Genomic DNA, 22248 nt, shown 5'->3' on the forward strand with positions numbered 1-22248 from the left:
GAATTTGGTCTTTTTGAAATTCATCCCATTTTTTCATTCCAGTGTGTTCTACTTTCAGTATTGAAAGAAACCATTTTTTTTTAATTTGACATGAAAAAATGCACGTAATATTACTACATTATAATATTACTCTCTTTTGTTACTATTTGTATATTTGTTACAATTATAATAATAAAAAAACAGACTTTGATATTTTTATCATCTTATGTTACTGACTACAGTAGTGACACAAACAGAACACAGTACAGTATTTACAAGTCTTGTAAGTCTTGTTTGTATTCAATGGAATTACTTTCCTTACCAGGTAGGCATCAGTGAAAGCATTTTTGTATAGTTAAGGGACTACACCGAGGTTTTATGACATGATGGGACTGAAAATAACTTTTCCATTTGATGAAGGTTTAGACCACTAATCCAGGTGCGAAATTTCAGATAATTCGCGCAATTCGTTTTTCCGGAATAATTATTCAAATCGTAAAAATGACCCAAAATGAAAAGCGTTGAAACGCTTTTCACTCAAATCGGGCTAAGAAAAGTATAAAGATACATTATTCAATTTATTTCAAACTATATTTCTTAACTATCTTTGCATATATTTCTCTTTTAAGTGTCCCAGCTCATTTATGTAAGAAATTCAAATGTTGTGTTTTTAGGCTTTGAAACCTCAGTGGAGTCCCTTTAAATATCTTTCCCCTCTTTTTAATTATGGAGAGTGCATAAGATAAGTATAATTATGCAAAAAATGGTTTACAAAACATTCGGAAAAAATCTACAGTAGTACTTAATCTGAATATAACATGACTTGTGCGTAGGAATAATTTGGTAACGTATCTGCAATGAGCGCTTTTTTTGCGCGGAGCTTCTCCATTGCTGCATTGCAGCAACATTTGTACTTGTTTTTACAAGTGTCTGTAGTTTGTATTAATATAAGATATAAAGATACGAGTTTCAGGGTACTCACTTTTCTTCACGTGTCCTCTTATAGATAGATACAATATAATATGTATTTAGATATTTTTATTCTAAATGTTCAAATAATATCGTTTAAATTATCTCATCCATATGTTTATATCATTCTTCTTGTATCTAAATGTATTACAATGATTTTCTAACAATGTGCAAAGATAAAGAAAATATCACTTAATTCTATTCTTTAAAAAAATTAATAAAAAAAAACAAAACGATTTCTGCTCATTTTTCATTTTTCTTGCTTCAAAAGAAACTAACCTTCTTTGTTTATTTGGATGTCAATATAATCGATATTCGACGAAGAAGTGATGTGCAATGTACATTTATATGCAGCAATATATTGTATAATAAGTCAACTTATCAACCGCCATCCCTTAAAGATTTTCACGTTATATTCTGAATTTATATCAAACACTAATAAAAATAAAAATATAAACAATTACTGCATGACAATGATACATATTTTTGCTTCTGAACAGAGAACAAAACTGAAATAAATACCTTAAATTTGCATCTGATGATTGCATAACCTTTTGCTCAGTTTAAGTGCAATCCTTTTGGTTATAAAACAATTACACTCTCCCAAATTCTTACAAATGTATTCATGTATTCATGCGTATATGTCTAGATTAGATTTTACGGCACTCTGAATTTCTACCTTTAAAAAATGTTATTATTTACTCAGTATACAAAACAAGTCGCTATGAGATAAATAGCACCTTATATAAACATTAAATGAAAAAAAGAATCACAGATAATTAGACTTATTTTCTATCAAGATTTTTTTCTAGATTTTCTTAAATGATTGTTTTTATACAGCACATTGTTAGTAAGATCAGTAAATGTTAAAATTTACTGATACTTTAAAAAGATTTTAGATTAATAGTAAGTAGGAAAAGTTAAGCATTTTGTTAATAATGGAAACTTTGTCTATATTCAGTTTGTCAAGAGTGCATCTTTTCTATTCATATGTAAATCATGCTAAATTTTAAGGTCGTTCATTCGCGGGCGATTAGAAGTGTCAAGATTGTAATCAGATTGTTCATGGACCCTCCGCAAGAAATAGCTGAAGATATACATGTATGTTTCGCCGTTTTACATTCATTAAAGACATTTGATATACAAATAGAACTTTAACCGTGTAACAGAACAAACCGTTTAACAATCAGTTGATCCAATATCATACATGTATAATTGTTTTTGAAGCAGATTAGATGATCACGGACACGCAAGAGCAAACAATAAAAGTACAAACTAGACTGAAAAAAAATCTCGACATTGTGGGTTCGATTCCCGGGCTGGTACATTTAACTTTCTAATCAGTTTTTTGGATGAGAGTTTAAAACGAGGTCCATTATATGAGTGTTTAAACACTAGGCACGTTAAAGAACCAGGAAAAGCATTTAAAATTGTGGCATTTTAATAATCTTAAATGACTAATACTCTTCTGGGGGACTCGCTCATATGGATATCCGCTGGCGAGTATAAATAATTTCAAACGCACACACACACGCACGCATACAAACACACACACACACACACACACATACACGAAACAACGAGTTATAAGAGTGGTACAAACTAAACTATATCAATGGACTTAACCATCAACCGTTGCTAACCCTATTTACCTTACACGCACCACGACTTAATAAATATAATACATATTGCTAAAACAAACTTCGCTTGTTCTAAATACCCAGGATACGCATAAATGAGAAGCTCGTTATACGATGACATGTTATGTTCAGATAATAACAGATAAATAATTAAGATATTAAATATTCTGACTGTGTATAAGATATTTTGTCACTAGTAAAATTTGTCTATTTTTCTGATAAAATTGATTTACGGAAACAATCTTATGCAGATTGTTTCAAAGTAGTTGACTTTCTTTCGACTGAATTAATTAAATGTAAATTTTATCGTTTTTACGAATATATGTATATGGCACAGAGTCGACAAGTGTTCGATTTTATTTATCATGTGCTCACGAAATTATTAACATGAACAGCCATATAACTAGCATATGTTGGAAGGATGAATTATTCAAATTTGCGCCTGTTCATCCTTCTCGTGTTTATCCAATTTATTGTATTTTACACTTTTACGTGTTTAAATCAAACAGAACAGATACTTTATTCAAAGATAGAATATACAAAACCATTATAAAGCTATGTGACGCAATATGCATATATCATGAAATAAGTTTCCTCTTTCTAAAATATATATGTAGATTTTACTAAAACGACGTACCATAAGTCAGCAGAATGTCTGATTGTTATGTCTTTCTATTATGAAAGTCCATAAATAAATGAGTGCTTCAGATCAATTTTCATTACAATTCCAACCTTTATTCAACTATCACTCATAAACATAATATATGAAAGAGCAATTCATTCTAATATATTTTTTCCATAAAGAATTGTGATCAATTATAGATCAATATACACGTGCCAATGTGCGCAATGTCATGTTGTTTTTTTGACACAAGTCTGTGTATTATCTGGGCCTATTATATTTCTATTCTGACATATGTGGGATGGAATTATGTTAATTAGATAAATTTGTGGCCGATTAAATAAGTGCATTTTTATTATAACGTTTATAGTCATTGACTTATTAACAATATATTGTAAATCACTAATAAGCTTTTCTTAAGTTAATTATGTTTTCATTGTCGACTAACCAATTTATTTTTAGTAAATGACTACACGTACATTACTTTTTTAAAAAAATCTTTACGTATTTCTGTGTAATTCTGATAATAACTGTATATTACACACTCATCTCTTATAAATCATTAGTAAATCATTCCTAAGATAAGTGGTGCTGTTTTGTAAAGCACCTCCTTTTGTCTCAATATGAAGTGACATTCGTTTCAGTCATCGTTTTACAAGTAATAAGTATTTTTATATTTCAATTTGGCGTTACATGATATGGAAGATAATTGAACTTTTTGAGCATATTACTGATTAAAAATATACATGTATACAATATAAAACATAAATGTATATTCTAGCAGTCTCTAGTATTAATTGTTACTTTCATTACATGAATGAAAAAGTCTTATCGTTATTTTAATTAATGATATTACTAGTGTAAGGAGCAGAATGATCATTCTACGACATATCTTTTATATTTATTGAATATATCACTGTGATCAGACATTTTAATACGTCATGATTATAACAGACACAAAATCATCATAATGATAATGATAAAAAGATAAGAATGAGTTATAGATTATAACCTTCCTACTATTATTGGAAACATTTTTCCTTTAACGATATGTTTTGAGAGCAGTCTTTGTAATAGAAAGATCACCGAAACACGAGGTTATCTGATTTGTACGAGGGGGCGTAGCCCCCGAGTATTAATCAGATTACCGAGTGTTTTGGTGTTCTTTCTCTTTTGTATCATAGTCAAACATAAAAACACGTTCCCTGTTGTCACAATATGAAACCCCGGCAAAAATGAACCAATGAACGAACATCTGAATATGATATTTCTGTCGCTTTCCCTTTCTCTGCCGTCATAATATGTAAACCCCAGCAAAAATGAGCCAATCAATGGGCATGCTCTGGAGGGCGGGTAACTAATACCCGCACTCCAGTTAACGCACTGTGCATGTATATGTATACGATTTAACCCTGACACATTTTCAACAGAAAGGTCTCCAAACTATGATACAAGTAAATTAAAGGAAATTTGTGATTATAAATAACATTCATTGTGTTACATATATCAATACAAACTTGAGTAAATCGAACAAAGAGTGACTTATTCTTTTTTCTAATTTGCAATTCAAGTTATAAATTTTTATGTAGGCTGTATTAGAGATCAGATAAATAATATGAACACTGCCGAAATAAAAACCTTACAATATTTATAAATATATAAAGAATTGTTAAACAAATAAAGATAGAGCATCAATGAACGTTATTTAAAAGACACAAACATTGTAAATAGTAAATAAATAAAAAAAACATCAACACCCCGAACCCTCAACCCCCCCCCCCCCCCCCCCCAAAAAAAAGTTCAAATAACCTTTGTCCGCATGTCCGCATGTATTAGTACCATACCGTCGTAAGATTAAATTAGGGGTCAAATCGAGTTTACAACACGAGAGTATTGATAATTATCCTAGATATTGCCTCTACTGTGGACCTTCAGTGAGTCTAATGAAAAATGTGCTCATCTTATGCTAGAACCAATGAGTGTTTTTCACTGTTTCGCAATATAAGTTATTTGTTTAATGATAACCCCTTTCTGACTAATCTGTATTTGTGATCTTTGTCATGTTTGTGGGCCACATGTTCAGGTTTCCACAGCACAAAGTGAGTCCATTGGTTATTTTTCTCCTTTTTTTAAAGTGACCCCCCCCCTTTATCCCCCCCCCTTCAAAAAGAACAAGAACAAAAAACAAACAAAAAACAACATTAAAACACACGTCTCTAGGTGTTTGAATTAGTCATGCTTCAAATCTTTATATTATTCAAATTTATAGTTTGTATATGATTTTGCAAAATTTAAATTATATTTTGCTGAATTCTGAAAATATGAATATTATAAGTAATATACTTCAGACTGTGACTGATCTGAATATCATAGATTCATAAATTACTATAAATCCACAGACTCAAATCGTTATTTATTTCATCCGTGGAAGAAACATCTTTGTTTATCAATCAAGTAAGATATAACAATTAAGTAGTCGGAATATTAATTATAAGTTCAGCAGTGATTATTTTCTTGACTCAGTGTATTTCGAATTTTGTGGTGATAAATCATATACATAATAAATGTACGAGTGAAAAATGATATCCAATTTATAACTAAGGAACATTTCTAAATGACAAAAAAAAAAAATGAAAGGCGATGATATAAAGGTGGTTTTCATTATTATGAAATGGTGTGCACACAGGTATATTTCAATATAACAATTGAAAGTGTGAAAATCACGTCCGTTTTTACCAGTCTTCTCTTTTACGATGGAAATGTATCAATAATTACTTATCGTTCAAACAAATATGTGTTTTAGGATACAAAAATTTTCTTTACACAGACTATACGCCGTGAGATCCGCAAAGCTTGTTGTAAAAATTTTTTAGTAAAGTATTTCTTCACTTTTATTTTCTAAATTTCGTCAGTAATTCTGGATTTGATGATAAATAATGTATTTTTAAAAAATGTAAATCTTCCGCATCCTATAAATATTGAGGGAAAGTCCAGTATTGGGAATATTTCGTAATACATTAATTAATACGACACACATCGTAGGTTTTTTTCCATAATGACGTCAAAGGTCCGATAAGCGAGCACTTGGACTGCTTCAAGCACAAACAAATATTTCATAAAAAAGAGACTGCTTTAAGCTGTTTAATACGGTAAATTTTGCTTTAACATCATCTGACAAAATCCACAGAAGGGAGAGTGTGTTCGTCGGCCGTCGTTATCGACAATTTCTTTGAACAACATCTCATCTCAAACCACTAAATGGATTGTCTTTAGGAAACAACAAGTTTAAGTCTTTGATATGAAGAACTTACACATTTAACAAGAAGTATATTAAGTTAATGCATATTGAGTTATTTTAGTTCGATTGTGAAGGATATTCATGCGTATTCAGTGAACAAACCAATACTGACTAATGAGTGTAAAGAGTCTTGCTCAAGAAAACAACGTCTAGCCCCTGACGGGTTTGAACCAACACGCTAGCGATTATAATATTACTAGTCCGACGCGTTATCCACTCTGTCTGTTATGCCACATAATAGCTCTACAAAATTATATCTTATGCCCCCTGAGATGAACACTGGTCCCGCCCCTGAGGTCACTTCATGTATATGAACTTACAAAGCAAAATATGTACATGTTGTACGAAGACCATCCCCATAAAAATACAAAGCTAGAATTTAGCATAACGTTGTTGTCCTCTGCATTTGTTTTGATAATTATGCTTCTGGGATCAAAATTAGCCGCCCCTGGGCCATTCAGTTTATAAAGACTTATGTAGAAAAAAAGAGTTAAAATATGATAAACAAGATCAACAAACGTCAAAGTCGTCATTTGCTAGGAACTTATATATTTGGCATGAGGCATTGTCCAGTAAAATAGAGAAAACAACACGGCAAAGTTGAAAATGTTACAGGCTCGGTTTGAGTGAGCATTTCTTTGGACGGTAGTTGTAATTCAAACAAAGTGATCCCTCGGAAGCATTTATCACAACAAAATAACATAAAAACACAGACTCGATTTAATTGAGTCTGTACATGAGGGATAATGAACAAGTGCAACATCCATCACGCCCCTTAGCATCGGCTTGAGCGGTACAGTCGTTTAGGATGTTCCGGATCTTAGTTAGTTCCGGACCACTGTCAGTAAACTAATAAAATTGTGAAACATGTGGTAAATATTTCTTGAAATGGTTGTTTGATTTTGAAAGAATGGTCTTTTCTGGAGAAATTGTCGGTTATTTATTTACCAAAAGCGATTTTCATGACATGATTTTTTTTACTGATGACAAGTGACCTTCACATTTACTCCAGAAAAAGTACGGGAAAAAAATGGCGATTCTGTGAACAGGGCCTCGTGAATCGGTAAATATTGAACCAATACATCATGTTTATATACCAAAATGTTCACAAACATGTCCTCTTTCAATCAAAATAAGCGAAAATACCATCACCTGTTCTTGACAATAGTCACATGCCATGAAATGAAAGCAGTCGTTCGGCTAGTTTCGGATCACGTGACCTTCCACTGGGGGTGTTCTCAAAAGCACTTTGGGCTGTCAAAACAGCTGATTTCAAGTCACAATTGATGTTTAATAATGTTGTAAATTAAAATGTGTTACTGTTTTGATAATTGGGATATTTTTCCTGAATTATAGCTGATTTATTGAGGATTTATTTGTTTGAAATGTGATTTTTTTGTTAGAATGTTATCTGAATGTATTTAAATTACAACTTTATTTAACAGACTGTTATTCATGCAAAATATATTTATGTGTTTCATTTTTTATTTCCTGTTGTATGGTGAAATTAAAAACAATTTCAAATAACATCAGTTGCACTTAAATATGTAATTTATTTTCAGAAATGGGGAAACCAAAACATCAGAGTCCAGCTGTCAAAAAAGCAAACGCAGTTAAAAAGAAGTACAACAGGGGCTCACCTGGGAAATCACTCCGGTGCAAGAGAGCAATTCTGGCCATAGAAAAAAAGAGGTAACTGTCAGGAAAGCATCAGCACTGTATGGCTTATCTTATGGTTATTTACATAGGCGTCTTTCTGGAGAGGTTGAATTAGATAGTCGAAATGGTCCACAGCCGATTTTCACTAAAACTAAAGAAGAGGCGATGGCACATTGGCTGAAAGAAATGGCCAGTCGAGGCATGGGGTTAAAGCCGGGAGATTTTTGGACTTTGTTCAGAAATTAGTCGCCATTGAAAAGAAACAAACACCATTTGCAAATAATAGGCCTGGATATGACTGGTACTATGCATTCATGAGGCGTAATAGTCACATCGTTGAAATGAGAACTGAAATCCCACTGGAAACTTGTAGAGCTTAACTTACAAAAGAGAAGACAGACAAATGGTACAGTTCATTTAGAGTTTTTTGTCATTGAAAGGATTGATTGATAAGCCAACCCGCATATGGAATGCTGATGAAACAGGGTTCAGTATGGGAAGTACATCCGGCAAAGTCATTGGCCCAACAAGAGCAGAACACCCAACTCAAGTGCCTCATTTGTCTGGTGGTCACAGTAAACAGCGTCTTACTGTAATGTTCTGTGGGTCAGCAGATGGAACAATGATGCCCCCCTTCTTTGTTTATCCTGAACCTAAACCCAGAGGATACAATCCGATGACTGGTGCTCTTTATGGATCTGACATAGCGTACACAAAGAAAGGCTGGATGGATGCTCCTACATTTGAGAAATTCCTAGACCACTTCCATAAATATGCTGGTGAGGAACGCCCAGTGCTTTTGTTAATCGACAGTGTCAGCAGTCATATTTCTAGTGCAGCATTTGAGTTAGCTAGTAAAAGGGGTATTGAACTCTACCGAATAGTGGTGAATGCTACCCATCTAATGCAGCCACTGGATGTTGGGGTGTTTGGACCCCTGAAACAGCGTTGGCACCAGGTTGTCAGAACCCACACACGAAATAGCCCCGGAACACCGATCAGCAAAGAGAACTTTGCGACAATTATCAATGCATTTCGGTCCTCTGGAATTTACCCTGTTGACAGCACTGTGATCACTAAGGAGCACGTGAAACCAGGTATCACATTCAGTAGCACAGAGTCAGCATCTCTGGAGATAGAGTCCAATACCGAGTGTTCCTCAAGTAAATCAACAACAGTCGCAAATGTGGAACCACCGCATGGACCATCACTGGCTTTTCAAGCATTAGAAAGTGCACTAACAACACCTATTTTTTTTAAAATAAGAGTTGTATGTGTATGAAATGGTACAATTATAATTAGAATGGTTATTCTTTGTTGATTGGCACAATTCTAAAATTAATTGAGAAAAATCCTAAAAAAAATTTGATAAAACAACAGAATTACATTCATAAATAGCTGTACACAAAATAAGGTTTTTCTAAAATAAAATACATTTATAGTGTAAAATTAAGTTGTTAAGCTGCATTACCATATGTAATTGTACAAATTGTTTGACAGTTATGTTGTTACTTATTGTTTATACAGTTTATTTTCTGTTCATATTTTTGTTCATTCTTTTCATGTATAGCTTTGTAAACTATGTTTTTCCTTTTTATAATATCTTTCTCAGATTGTTTATTATGTTATACAGGTTTTTTTATTTTTTTCTCTATGTCTGCACATGTTTGTTTGCTACTGAACCTTTCAGTGTGCTTTATGTCATCTAACTGGGTTTATAAATCTATTTTAATCAGCTGTAGTTATAAAACAAACTGGATAAATAACGAAAAATGTATTTTAGTTCTTAATTTCAATGTCTAATCTTAATTTTTTTTCTTACAATTGTCGTGGTTTGAATGATAGCATAAAGAAGCGTGATGTTTTCAATTTATTCAATACAAAAAAAGCTGATATACTTTGTGTTGTGTACAAGAAACGCATTTTGTAAAAGATGTTGAAAAAAGTCTACTCTGAATGGAATGGTTTATGTTTTTTTAGCCATGGAAAATCTAATGCTAAAGGTGTTGCAGTTTTATTCAGAAAAAATTTAAATATCAAATTCAAGTCAATTAACGCTGACAATTTTGGAAGTTTCATTATTTTACAAATGCTTTTTGAAACTAGATACTTAACGTTATATCCTCCAAATACTGATAGTCCAAGCTTTTCTAAAAAGTATTTTTGATACTGTAGACTCACTTGATGACAATAATTCACTTATAATTTGTGGAGATTATAACCTAGTTCAAGACCCAGATCTAGATTATCATAATTATAAATCCAAAACTAATAATATAAAAGCCAGAAATTTTTTATTGGATATTATTAAAGATAAAGATCTTATTGACCCTTTTAGAGAATTACATGGCGAAATTAAAAAATTTACATGGAGGCGTACAAATCCTATACAACAGGGGAGATTAGATTTTTTTCTTTTATCAAATGATTTGTATCAGTATGTAAGAAAATGTGATATTGATGTGAGTTATAAATCAGATCATTCAATAATATTTTTAGATATTTGTTTTTCTCATATTTGTCATGGTAAAGGTTTGTGGAAATTTAACAATGCTTTATTACATGATATTGAATATTTAAAAATTATAAATGAAAAAATTGATGAAATAAAACTTCAATATTGTATACCAGTTTATAATATAGACTATATAATAGATACAAAAAATAAAGACATTAACTTTACAATCAATGATGAACTATTTTTAGAAACACTTTTGATGGAAATAAGAGGTAAAACTATTTCATATAGCTCCTATAAGGTTAAAGAGAAAAATAATTATGAAAAACAAATAATGGAGGAAATATCACTCATAGAACAAAATTTGACAATTGATAATAAAGACAGACTTTTACATTTACAAAATGAATTAAATCAGATAAGACATAATAAAATAAAAGGTTCTATGATTAGGTCAAGGTCACAATGGATTGAATCTGGGGAAAAACCTTCTAATTTTTTTTTGAATTTAGAAAAAAAATACTGTGCTGAAAAAAATATTCCTTTTTTAGAAATGGATAACGGAACATTTATTTATGATCAAAAAGATATACTCACACATACTTGTTGTTTTTATGAAAATCTATATAAAAAAGTGAACTTGACTGATGAATCTGTTATTGATAGAGAATTAGGAAATTGTGATATTACTACTCTGACTCATGATGAAATGTTAAAACTAGAAGGTGTTCTTACATATGATGAAGTTTCTTTTACATTGAAAAATATGAAGAATGATAAAAGCCCAGGTTGCGATGGATTTACGGCTAACTTCTTTAAATCCTTTTGGAATAGAATTGGTCATTTTGTTGTTAGAGCTATAAATTTTGCTTATAGAAATAATACTTTTGGTAGAAATCAAAAACTTGGTATAATAACATGTATTCCAAAAGAAAACAAGCAGAAACATTTTTTGAAAAATTGGAGACCAATAACTTTATTAAATGTAGTCTACAAATTAGCATCAGGTAGTATAGCAAACAGATTAAAAGGTGTTCTAGATATTTTAGTTTCAAAGGATCAGACAGGATTTATAAAGAATAGATATATAGGAGAAAATACTAGATTATTATATGACATAATGAAATTTACAGAAGATAATAATATACCAGGTTTAGCAATGATGATAGATTTTGAAAAAGCATTTGATACTTTATCTTTTACATTTATTGAGAAATGTCTTTCATCTTTTCATTTTGGTCCTATGCTTAAAAAATGGATATCTTTGTTTCTATATAATACTGAAACTTGTGTTATTTTAAATGGGTTTTTATCTAATTTTTTTTAAGTTGAACGAGGCTGTAGACAAGGCGATCCAATTTCCCCATATATCTTCATTTTATGTGCAGAAATATTAGCTATAAAAATTAGGCAAAGTAAAGATATTAAAGATATTACAATAGACGGTAAGGAATTGTATTCAAATCACAATTTGCAGATGATACATCACTTTTATTAGATGGTTCAGAAAAAATCACTAAATGCTTCTTTAAACTTGTTAAATACATTTTCAGAGATTTCCGGATTAAAAATAAATTTTGACAAAACCAAAGTTATCTGGATAGGCTCTTTAAAATATAGTACTAGTTCAATTAAGACAAGATGGAAACTTACATGGGGTGATACACAGTTTAAATTGTTAGGTTTAGTATTCGATGTTGATTTAGAAAAAATGATTTACTTAAACTTTAACGAAAAACTACAGAAAGTAAAAAATAGTATTAGCCACTGGAAAAAGAGAATGTTAACTCCAATTGGAAAAATTACTGTTGTTAAATCAATATTGCTTCCATTATTTACCCATTGTTTTACAAGTTTACCAACACCTAGTACTGTTTATTTGAAGACACTGAATGACTTATTTTATGATTTTATATGGGAGGGCAAGGAAAAAATTAAACAATCAGTAATTACTAAAACATACAAAGAAGGTGGTTTAAATATGACTGACATTAATAGTTATGTTCATAGTTTAAAGATAAAATGGTTTAGAAGGTGTGTTAGTAATAGCAGCAGTAAATGTTATAAGCTAGTGAATACATTGTTTGATATTGGTAAAGTTTTTAACACAGGTAAAATGTTTTGTAAATTAATTATCAGTAAGATAAAAAATGCTTTCTGGATTGATGTTTTAAAGGCTTATATGATGTTTATTGAAAAACTTTCAATAGATAATATAGAGCAAGTATTACATATGCCACTTTTTTACAATCATAATTTTTTATCTGGGAACAGATATATTTTCATTCAGATATTGTATGATAAAGGCATCAGATTTGTGAAAGATATTATTAATGAACAGGGTAATTTTGTAGATTTGAATTATTTAGAACAGGTAACATGTAAACAAGTGAATTTTTTACAATATCATAGTTTAAAACAGGCAATAAAATTTTATATGCAAAAGCTAAATATGTTGATTTGTAATAACTTGTTTAATGTTCAATACCCTATTATAAGTTGTTATATAAAACCTATTTTGTTCATGAATAGTAATAAGAAATATGTATATGAAACTTTAGTGAAGAATTCAGATTTACCAACAAGTCAAGAAAAGTGGAACAGATGCTTTATAGGTAATCACATTAATTGGCATTTAATTTATAGTTATGTTTTCCATTGTACAAAAGATTCATACATTCAATGGTTCCAAACAAGAATTATTCATAGAATTATTGCTACAAATTCACTTCTGTTTAAAATGAAAATTGTGAACAATAAAATGTGTACTTTTTGTAATTGTTATGAAGAAACACTTTTGCATTTGTTTTGGGAATGTCACAAGATTCAAGGCCTTTTTCAATATCTGAAAGATAACATACATAATTTTGAAGAATGTTTCAACTGTAAATCAGTTATTTTAGGTTCAGAATCTAAAGATTTTAAATATGACATTTTGTTTTTAGAACTAAAAAGATATATTTATTTGTCAAAGAGAAAAAAGGTGGTACCCACATGTAAAGGTTTAAAAAATAGTCTTAAATTAGCATGGAATATTTATAAAGATACAAACTTAACAGAAGATGAAAATAATAGATGGCAATTAGTAAGATCTTTAATTGAATAAACTACACTGACATACTGAATTAGATAAATAAATTTAACCTGATAATACCATTCTTAATTAATGTTCTTACATTGTACATATGGTTTTATTATAATGTACTTACTCGAAGGGTATAAAGCTATGTGTGTTGTAATATCGTTATTAAAATGTATAAAATTATACCGATTTCCCCCCGTACATACACATCTGTAGTATATTGACAAAAATTCATGGTAACTTATACCTCTTTATATATATTTTTTTATTTTTTTTTTTCAATAACAGGCAGCAAAAATATAGCTTTATACTCAAATTTAGTAATAATTTTAATATTCTGATGTAATGAGGTACTATGATATTTACAAATATGTACGATTATATGTAAAAATGTAAAAGAATTTGAAATAAATGGGGTTACCCAGTTGGGGCCTGAAAAAACAAAAAACAAAACAAACAAAAAAACACCTACAAAGGCAAAATACGCTAAACGTCTGGAAGAGGGATATGATATTCAAGGTCAATCTCCATGCTTCGATGTATATAAGAAGCTGTTGTCTGAATCGAGATGTGAAACTGTAACCAAAGAGCCTATAACTTCAGAAAATGCTACAGACTCTCTGACAGAAGAAACTTCTAAGGACACAGCTGTGGTAACAAAGTCTCAGCCTGCTGAGGTCATATTGGAAAGTGATCATGACAATATATTTGTACAGAATGAACAAAATGTTAAAAAAAGAGCCTGTCCCTGGACTTGATTTGCTTGCATCAGCTGCATCTTTACAAAGCCAAGACTCAGTTCAGACAGAAATCAGATCACCAGTGCTATCACCAATATTGAAAGAGTCGCTTACATTCCCATCAGCAGAGCAGAAAACAAAACCAAAACGAACGTCACAACTTGAAAACTTACCGGACAACCTCACATCATCAGAATCTCTACGTAGCATGTCTCTGAAAAGCTTAAGTAAAATTAGAGCATTTAAGGAAAGAGAGCTGAAGGCAAAAAGAAAGTATATGTCTCAGTTGCTGAAGCAGAACAGTAACACAAAAGCAAAAAGTAAGAGAAATACTAGCACATCTGAAGGCAGCAGTTCTAGTAATTTGAGGTCAGCTGGGAAAAGAACAACTAGAAAGAATGTTAAACAATCAAAAGCAAAAGAGTCTTCAAGTCAAGAAGAGGATAATGTGACATGTATGCGTTTTCATATACGTTTTCTTGAGGAGCGCGAACTGGGGGTGGAACATTTATGGGTACAATGTGACCTCTGTGATCAGTGGTTGCACACAGAATGTAGTGAAGACCCTGTAGTTAGGGACGATGACTTCTACTGCTATAAATGTGAGTTCTAATCACATATTTAGCATTGCACAAAACTACACCTTACTGTTATATAAACGTTCATGTATTATGTTAACCCATCCCCATATAATATGTTTTAATAACCAACATCAAAGGCCACACTGCACTGTTTGCACTATATTATTGAGCCATGGTTATATTATTATGTATGACTGCTGAAACACTGTTGAAAAAGGCATACAAATGAAACCAACCTTATTATTTTAGGTAGAAAAACAGCTTTCCTAGCAATTTCATTGTTCTGTATACTGTATTGTCTATTTTCAGGCAAAAACCAATGAACCAGTTCAAGGCCCTTCAGAAGCAAGTGATCCTGCTTTTTTAAAAACTATTGTGTTGGAAAATAGTGTTGTTAAGGGATACCACGCATACCAAATCAAACCACCAATTACAGATCCACCAACTAAACTTAGGGTGGACAGAGAGTACACTAACATTGTTGATCGAGATGCCTGTCTAGTATGGTTGCCAGAACTTAAGGAGTTCGATGAAAAACTGCATGACGTTATTACAGACCATCAGAGGCACTTAAAATTATCAGATATTGCTGGTTTGCCTGTTGGACATGCACCCAGAGTGTTAGCAGGGTTTTTCAGGACTGTGCTAGACGAAGATGGCAGTGTGTATGCTGTTGCTACTGGTGAACCCTGTCAGAGCTTTCCTCCCTGGCCAGCACCTGGGGACAAAGGTGGTGGAGCAGTTATCCCTTGCTCCTATTATATTACAAGTACACCAAGCAAATTCGAATATAACCGTTCCTTGTTGAGCTCTACTTTGGAAAAAATGGCAGAAGGTTCAGTTATGAAAGTGTCATGTATGTAGTTATTTGTACATGTAGATATATCAGTTTTGAGCACACTCTGTGACATTGATCTGAACATAATAATTATATAATGTGTACTTTTCTAGTCCTTTTGTATGTTGTCTATTTGATTATTCTTTGATTAACTGTGATTGCCCTGTTCAACCAATTATTTAAGATCATGATCTCAATCAGTGTTTACATGCTTTAAAATCTAGTCATTTTGTATGTTGTCTATTTGATTATTCTTTGATTTACTGTGATAACCATGTTAAACCAATTATTTAAGATTATGATCTCAATCAGTGTTTACATGCTTTATAATCTAGTCATTTTGTATGTTGTCTATTTGATTATTCTTTGATTAACTGTGATTACCCTGTTAAACCAATTATTTAAGATTATGATCTCAATCAGTGTTTACATGCTTTATAATCTTGTTAGCTACTGTGTCAATTGTTACCATCTTGTTTAATAAATAATTCTGAATAATAATAGTTTAATCATTATTCTCTTAAATTGACCCATGTGTAAAATGGCCTTTTTGTCTGTTCTTCTGATAATTAATGCCAATGGCTCTTACAAACAAAGAATATTTCTGAAACACATCACAATTACTGATTAGTAACCCATTGGGAAGGTTTTTGAAAATGTTTTGAGAAGATCCCCAATATGGTCCGAAACTGCCTAAACTGAACCGGAAATAACCGAAAAGGTCATGCTGCTCGAAGGTACAATCAAGAATGAAAGCTAACAGCTTTTTGCAAAAACTTATGTTGGTTAAAGAGAGGAAGAATTTATCTTTCTCTTGAAACAAATAAAATTCCAACAATGCTACTTTCAGATAAGTGACAAATATAATTGTTGTTAGCGATCCAGAACACCCTAAACGACTGTACTCAATTCTCAAAATTAAATAGTCTGTTATCAATGATCCCGAAGGACCAGACAAATATAACAACACTGAAGTGAAGTACCGCGCAAACTTTTGACAACTGCCACACGGCACTTGACAAGTCAACTTCCACGCCCTATAGCACCGGCCTTAATAGACTTCAACATTTAAACATGGTAATGGTGAATTTTTGATGTTCAGATTTTGAAACATGCGCGTGTGTGTTCATAATTATGTCGTTTGATCAGGACAAATAAGTGCAATTCCATGAAAAGCGGCATGTAAAAATGCGTGTGACCCAATGGCGAAAACAATGGGCGGAACTGAATTAAATGGAATTTTGAAGGAGGATGTAAGGTAATGCATACGAAGGCTGCATAACATAGATAAGCTGCCAAAAGGTAAAGTTAGAAAGCAGGCAACTTATACTAAGGGTAATTCAACATCAATTAAGTGGTATATTGGAAATTAAAGAAACTTAAGACTTTAAAGTACCAAACACTTGCATGTCGTGCTGAACGATCGTCAAGGATCGAATATATAATATCTTTAATTAAATATACGGGGAGATTCTAGTTCTGCAAATAATGCATCTAGGGTCAGAAGTGTCCCCGATAGGGGTCACAAAATAAACAAATTTGTACCATAAATGAATACGTTTTATTTTGCCATCTAAAGCAACTGCATTTAGCGAAACGCATCAATAATAGTGTCGAAGACAAAATACTTTTTGAACGTTTTTATGTGTATATAGGGTATAAATCGTAATGCACAAATATGTTGTTACTTTGAAATAAAAAAAGATAAATGAAAAGAAATATTGATAACTTTGCCAACAGAATCAAATAAAAGCTGTTGTTTTTAAAGTGACAATTTTATTATAGTAAAGCAAATATTCTTGAGAACATTATCGTGGAAAGAAAAGTGGTAGTATAGGGATAGGCTGTATGGTATGAACAAGGGTCAAGAGAGGGTCAAACTGGCTTTATTGATGATAGTAAAACGAGATATTGCCTCAATTAACGCAGTTTTAGTAATGCAGAAAAAATTAAGATGGAATCATTCTGAAACTAGAAGGGATCATTTATTAGTGTGGCTGCCAGATATTTTTGAAATATACTTAAAATATGCTTAGAAACGTTATTGAATAAACAAACAGAAAAATAGCAAGTACTATGGGTTACTAAAAGATCTTGTCAACCATAATGTGTATCAATATCGAACAACAGTTTCTCATAGCGTTTTTCGTTTTAAAATGTGTATGGATAATGTCAAGGCTGTTTTATGTTAAATAAAATATAACGTAAATTACATATATAAATAATGCGTTCAAGAATAAAAAAGGAAATTCCAGATGTCCTTTTTCCGGGGGTCGACCTACAGCCACTTTTTCAGCCACAAATTTACATGCAGAGAGAGAGAAATGGAGTGTTGGCTGACATAGAGGAACAATTCCCCTATCTTTTAAACCTCAGACGAAACGCATTGTATCTGTCCGTTTTTCAGATAATAGTCCTCTATCTTTTTATATTGGTTTATTTTCTAAAGATAATGATCGGACTTATTTGATGAATACATGTATACATAGAAGTATATATTTCTTATACTTTTAAATGGGTAAGTAATGCTGACATTTTGCAGTTTATTCTCCGGAATCAGTATAAGTGCCTTCAAATTGTCTAATACTGTTAAATAAAATGAATATACATGAAATGTTTTTCTCCATATTCCTCATGCGTAAGTATTGTCTGTGCTTTTAATTGTCATTAAATATGTAGTAGAAAATACTTTCATGATATATTGTTTGTTTGTTTTATTTTACGCCCTTTTCCAACAGTATTTCAGTCATATAGGCGGGTAGTTTCCTAACCATCGTTCCTGGAGAGTTACACCAGTACTAGACTACCTTCCTCCGCGCTAAACTACCAAAGCATCTCCCGGGGATCGAACCCACGCCAGAGAGGTACCTGGATTAGAAGTCATCGACTCTAACCCCTCGACCACGGAGGCGGTTTCATGATATATGGTTTACACCTGTTTCAATGAAGAAGATATGATCAATGACAAAATGGAGTGTAGTAAAATAACGCAAACATTTGGTTTTATGGGACAATTCGTTTCTTTAATTAGAATTTTCCATCATACATCATACTGTCATAATGAAAATATATAGTAAATAAACAACAGAAATAAGAAAAAAAACAGTTAAAAGCTACCTAAAACTGATATTATTATTTTTTCATTTTTAATCTAGTAGTATCATATTATTGTCAATTAACTTCTTATTTATACAAAATGCTTATTCTTTTAACTACAATGTAATCATTATTTACATTTTAATCATACTTATAATTATACTAATTATAATAATAATAATAATAAGAAGAAGAAGAAGAAGAAGAAGAAGAAGAAGAAGACGAAGAATGAAACTTTACAGTTCATATAAATATTAAATACTGACATCAAATCATTTTTTTTTTCATTAAAAAAACTTTATGTTTATTTGCCCGGATGTTATTAAAATGAGAAAAAATAATTTAATGTTAGTTATCTTTTAGTATAAATTATACTAAAAGATAACTGACATTCATTTTTTTCTCATTTTAATACTATGCTTAGAAATCTTAACGAAAATATCATAAAACATTTTGCGATTTAACAATATAACTGTTATATTTACCGGGATGTGTTTCCAAATTACCCATTACTTCAGTATGGGCAAGGAAAATTTGTTTGAAGTGGGAAATAGGTGAAAGATAATCATCTTTGCTTTCTTTAAAAAAATGAACATGTAATTTACTCGTAAAATACATGTATAGCATTTAATTTAGCATTTAATGATAGGAAGATTTTTAAGTTTTACTTATTTTTTTTTTAATTAGTAATAAATAAACAAATAAATAAAGGGATGAATAAATTAGTTAAGTAAATAACTATATGAATGAATAAAAAAAATAATTAAATAAATAATTAAATTAATTTATTTATTTATTTATTTATTTATTTATTTATTTATGTATTAATTAATAGTAAATAATAAAACAATAATTAAACAAAAAGAACGAATTTATTAAATTGATTAATCAAAATGAATAAATAAAAATACATAATAAATGGATGAAATATAAAGTAATTGATATGTGATTAAAAACATCAGATTGTTAATAAGTAATGAAAATGCAGTATATCAATATTATTTATATATGCAATAATGTGATTGATTGGTGTCATGAAAATATATTGTTTTATTGCTGAGTGAATACCTTAATTATATAATAAATAAAAAAAATACAAAGCTCATTCAACCAAAGTTTTATTTCAAAAGATTTTTATAGTAATATGACAAATCTCTTCAACTGTTGATACTTTTGTAATAGTATTCAAAATTATGCAGACATTTAACAGATAACTGTTAGCTATGCATGATTGTTCCATAAGTGCCGATTCAATGTTCTAAAATATCTTTACTCAAAGAAGTTCAAAATCTTGTGAACTATCATTAGAGGCTTATCGTACAATCTCTAGTTGTAAATTAATGTCCATTTCACTGACAGTCGATTTCACATTAATCATTTCTCTAGTAGTCAAGCACTAAAAGTCGTACCGCATAACGGAGAAATAATGTTAAACTTTTAGTTGATTAGTTACACAATTTGTGAGAATGTCTACACTATCTTCAGTGATTAAATAAAAAAAAGAATAAATGCGTTTTAAAAATAATATGATAAAAATATAGCTTTCTAACATTATGATAACTATTATGCAACACAAGTTAAACTTAAATAAATACAAGCAGAGGAGACAATATGAATACATAACTGGAAATGAAACTATTATTTTCATCTAAAATCAAAAGTATCTTGAAAAATATTAGGCCATTTTCAACCAGGCTGCTTTGTTATTACAATTATAATAATATTCAAAAGAATTTTTACTGATGAGTTTTTTTTATCGTTTTTCCCCATATTATTTAATATGTTCAATATACTACAAGTCACAAAAACATTATATAAATACTTTCAACAGAGTTTAATTGTGTTGCTTTATGTTGCTGTGCCACAACGTATTCACAACTAACCGATCAATTTGCAAATTAGTTTACAAACATAAATCTGAACGGAAGATAAGCATGTTGTTTGAAAAATACGGGTGTATCAAAATATACATAATAAAACATATACATTTTGGATGTTCGAATGACATTTCGCACATTATAATGTGTGAAATATGTAAATATGTATCATTTCGTGATTGTATTGTAGAACAGTGGTCGAAATTTATTAAGTTAGATATTTAGTGGTATACTGCTGTTTGTAATAACGTGACACCGTATTTACAGATATATGATATAGAAAAGATAAATACAGAATCCCTAAAGAAAGCCCAACACGGCAAAATTGAAAATGTTGCAGGCTCGGTTTGATTGAGCCAGTTCATGGACGGTACTGGAAAATGCAAGTTACCGTCCACGCCCCCTAGCACCGGCTTAAGCAGAATTCAATATTTAAACGTGAAAAAGTAAAATTTTGAATTTAGAAACATCCGCAGATGTGTTCAGACAGATCTGTGAGACATATCCTTTGTGGTGCAATCGTAGAAAAAGAGAATATACAAGATACAAACTAAATAAATGTTCGGTTATTCAGCGTTAAATGTATAGCGGTAGCTAGCATTAAACATAATTCATCAACAATAATTATCTTCCATGGGTCCCTATATCAATTCTGTATTAAAACACTGGCCTTAATAACATTGTTAAAACGAGTTTTAGTAATATATTAATTATCTTTGGAAAACATACATAAATTTCTCGTTTCTTGATTTCTTATCTTACATTTTGATAAAACTATCTTATAGCCGTAAATAATTGTATGAAGCTCATAAAGAGTTGATAAAACACTTTATATGTAAAGTGAATCTTAATTGAGGCATGCCAGCAGCATGGTAGAGAATGTGACAGTGTTTACATATCAAACTGGCCATGCTCTCAATGTTTCATTCTAATTTAAGTTTCAATGTAATTATACTATCATTACAAATGTAACTGACTGTCAAATTCCTGAAATGATATTAATTGGACATTTATGTTATTTCATTTCCTGTTACTTTGTACTTGTCTTCACACAATATTAAATACTCATGTGAGCGATTTTGTTTGCGTTTTTTCTCCGGTATGTGTATTCAAAATAACTTTGACATTAGTCTGTAATGAAAAAATTAATAGAACATGGTTATGTTTCCAGTTTACGATAAAAAAATCTAGTTAATCTTTTTCATCATTTCGCACATAAGTGAAAAGAAGTAGAGTAAACAGTTCAGTCATTATATTGACAACGTTATTAAAAGGAAACAAAAACACAAATAGGAATTGTATATTTATAAAACTTGAATAAATTACACATTTCACAACAGCTTGTAGCTTTGCCAGACCCGAAGTTTCTGAATAATTATATTCATAAAGGGATCCTCAATTACTATATT

The 22248-nt window shown here is 30.7% G+C and overlaps 1 long non-coding RNA gene across 1 annotated transcript; it reads left to right on the top strand.

Annotated features, from left to right (window-relative positions):
• The first annotated feature begins 7310 nt into the window (after nucleotides 1–7310).
• LOC132758839 (uncharacterized) lies at nucleotides 7311–16766 on the top strand. The gene is made up of 3 exons (XR_009629632.1): nucleotides 7311–7571; nucleotides 8071–8200; nucleotides 15338–16766. It is a non-coding gene; the product is annotated as an uncharacterized LOC132758839 (long non-coding RNA).
• The last annotated feature ends 5482 nt before the right edge of the window (nucleotides 16767–22248 follow it).

The sequence above is a fragment of the Ruditapes philippinarum genome, unplaced genomic scaffold (genome assembly GCF_026571515.1).
Source record: "Ruditapes philippinarum isolate M1 unplaced genomic scaffold, ASM2657151v2 ctg12679_1_1_1_1, whole genome shotgun sequence".
Classification (NCBI taxonomy): domain Eukaryota; kingdom Metazoa; phylum Mollusca; class Bivalvia; order Venerida; family Veneridae; genus Ruditapes; species Ruditapes philippinarum.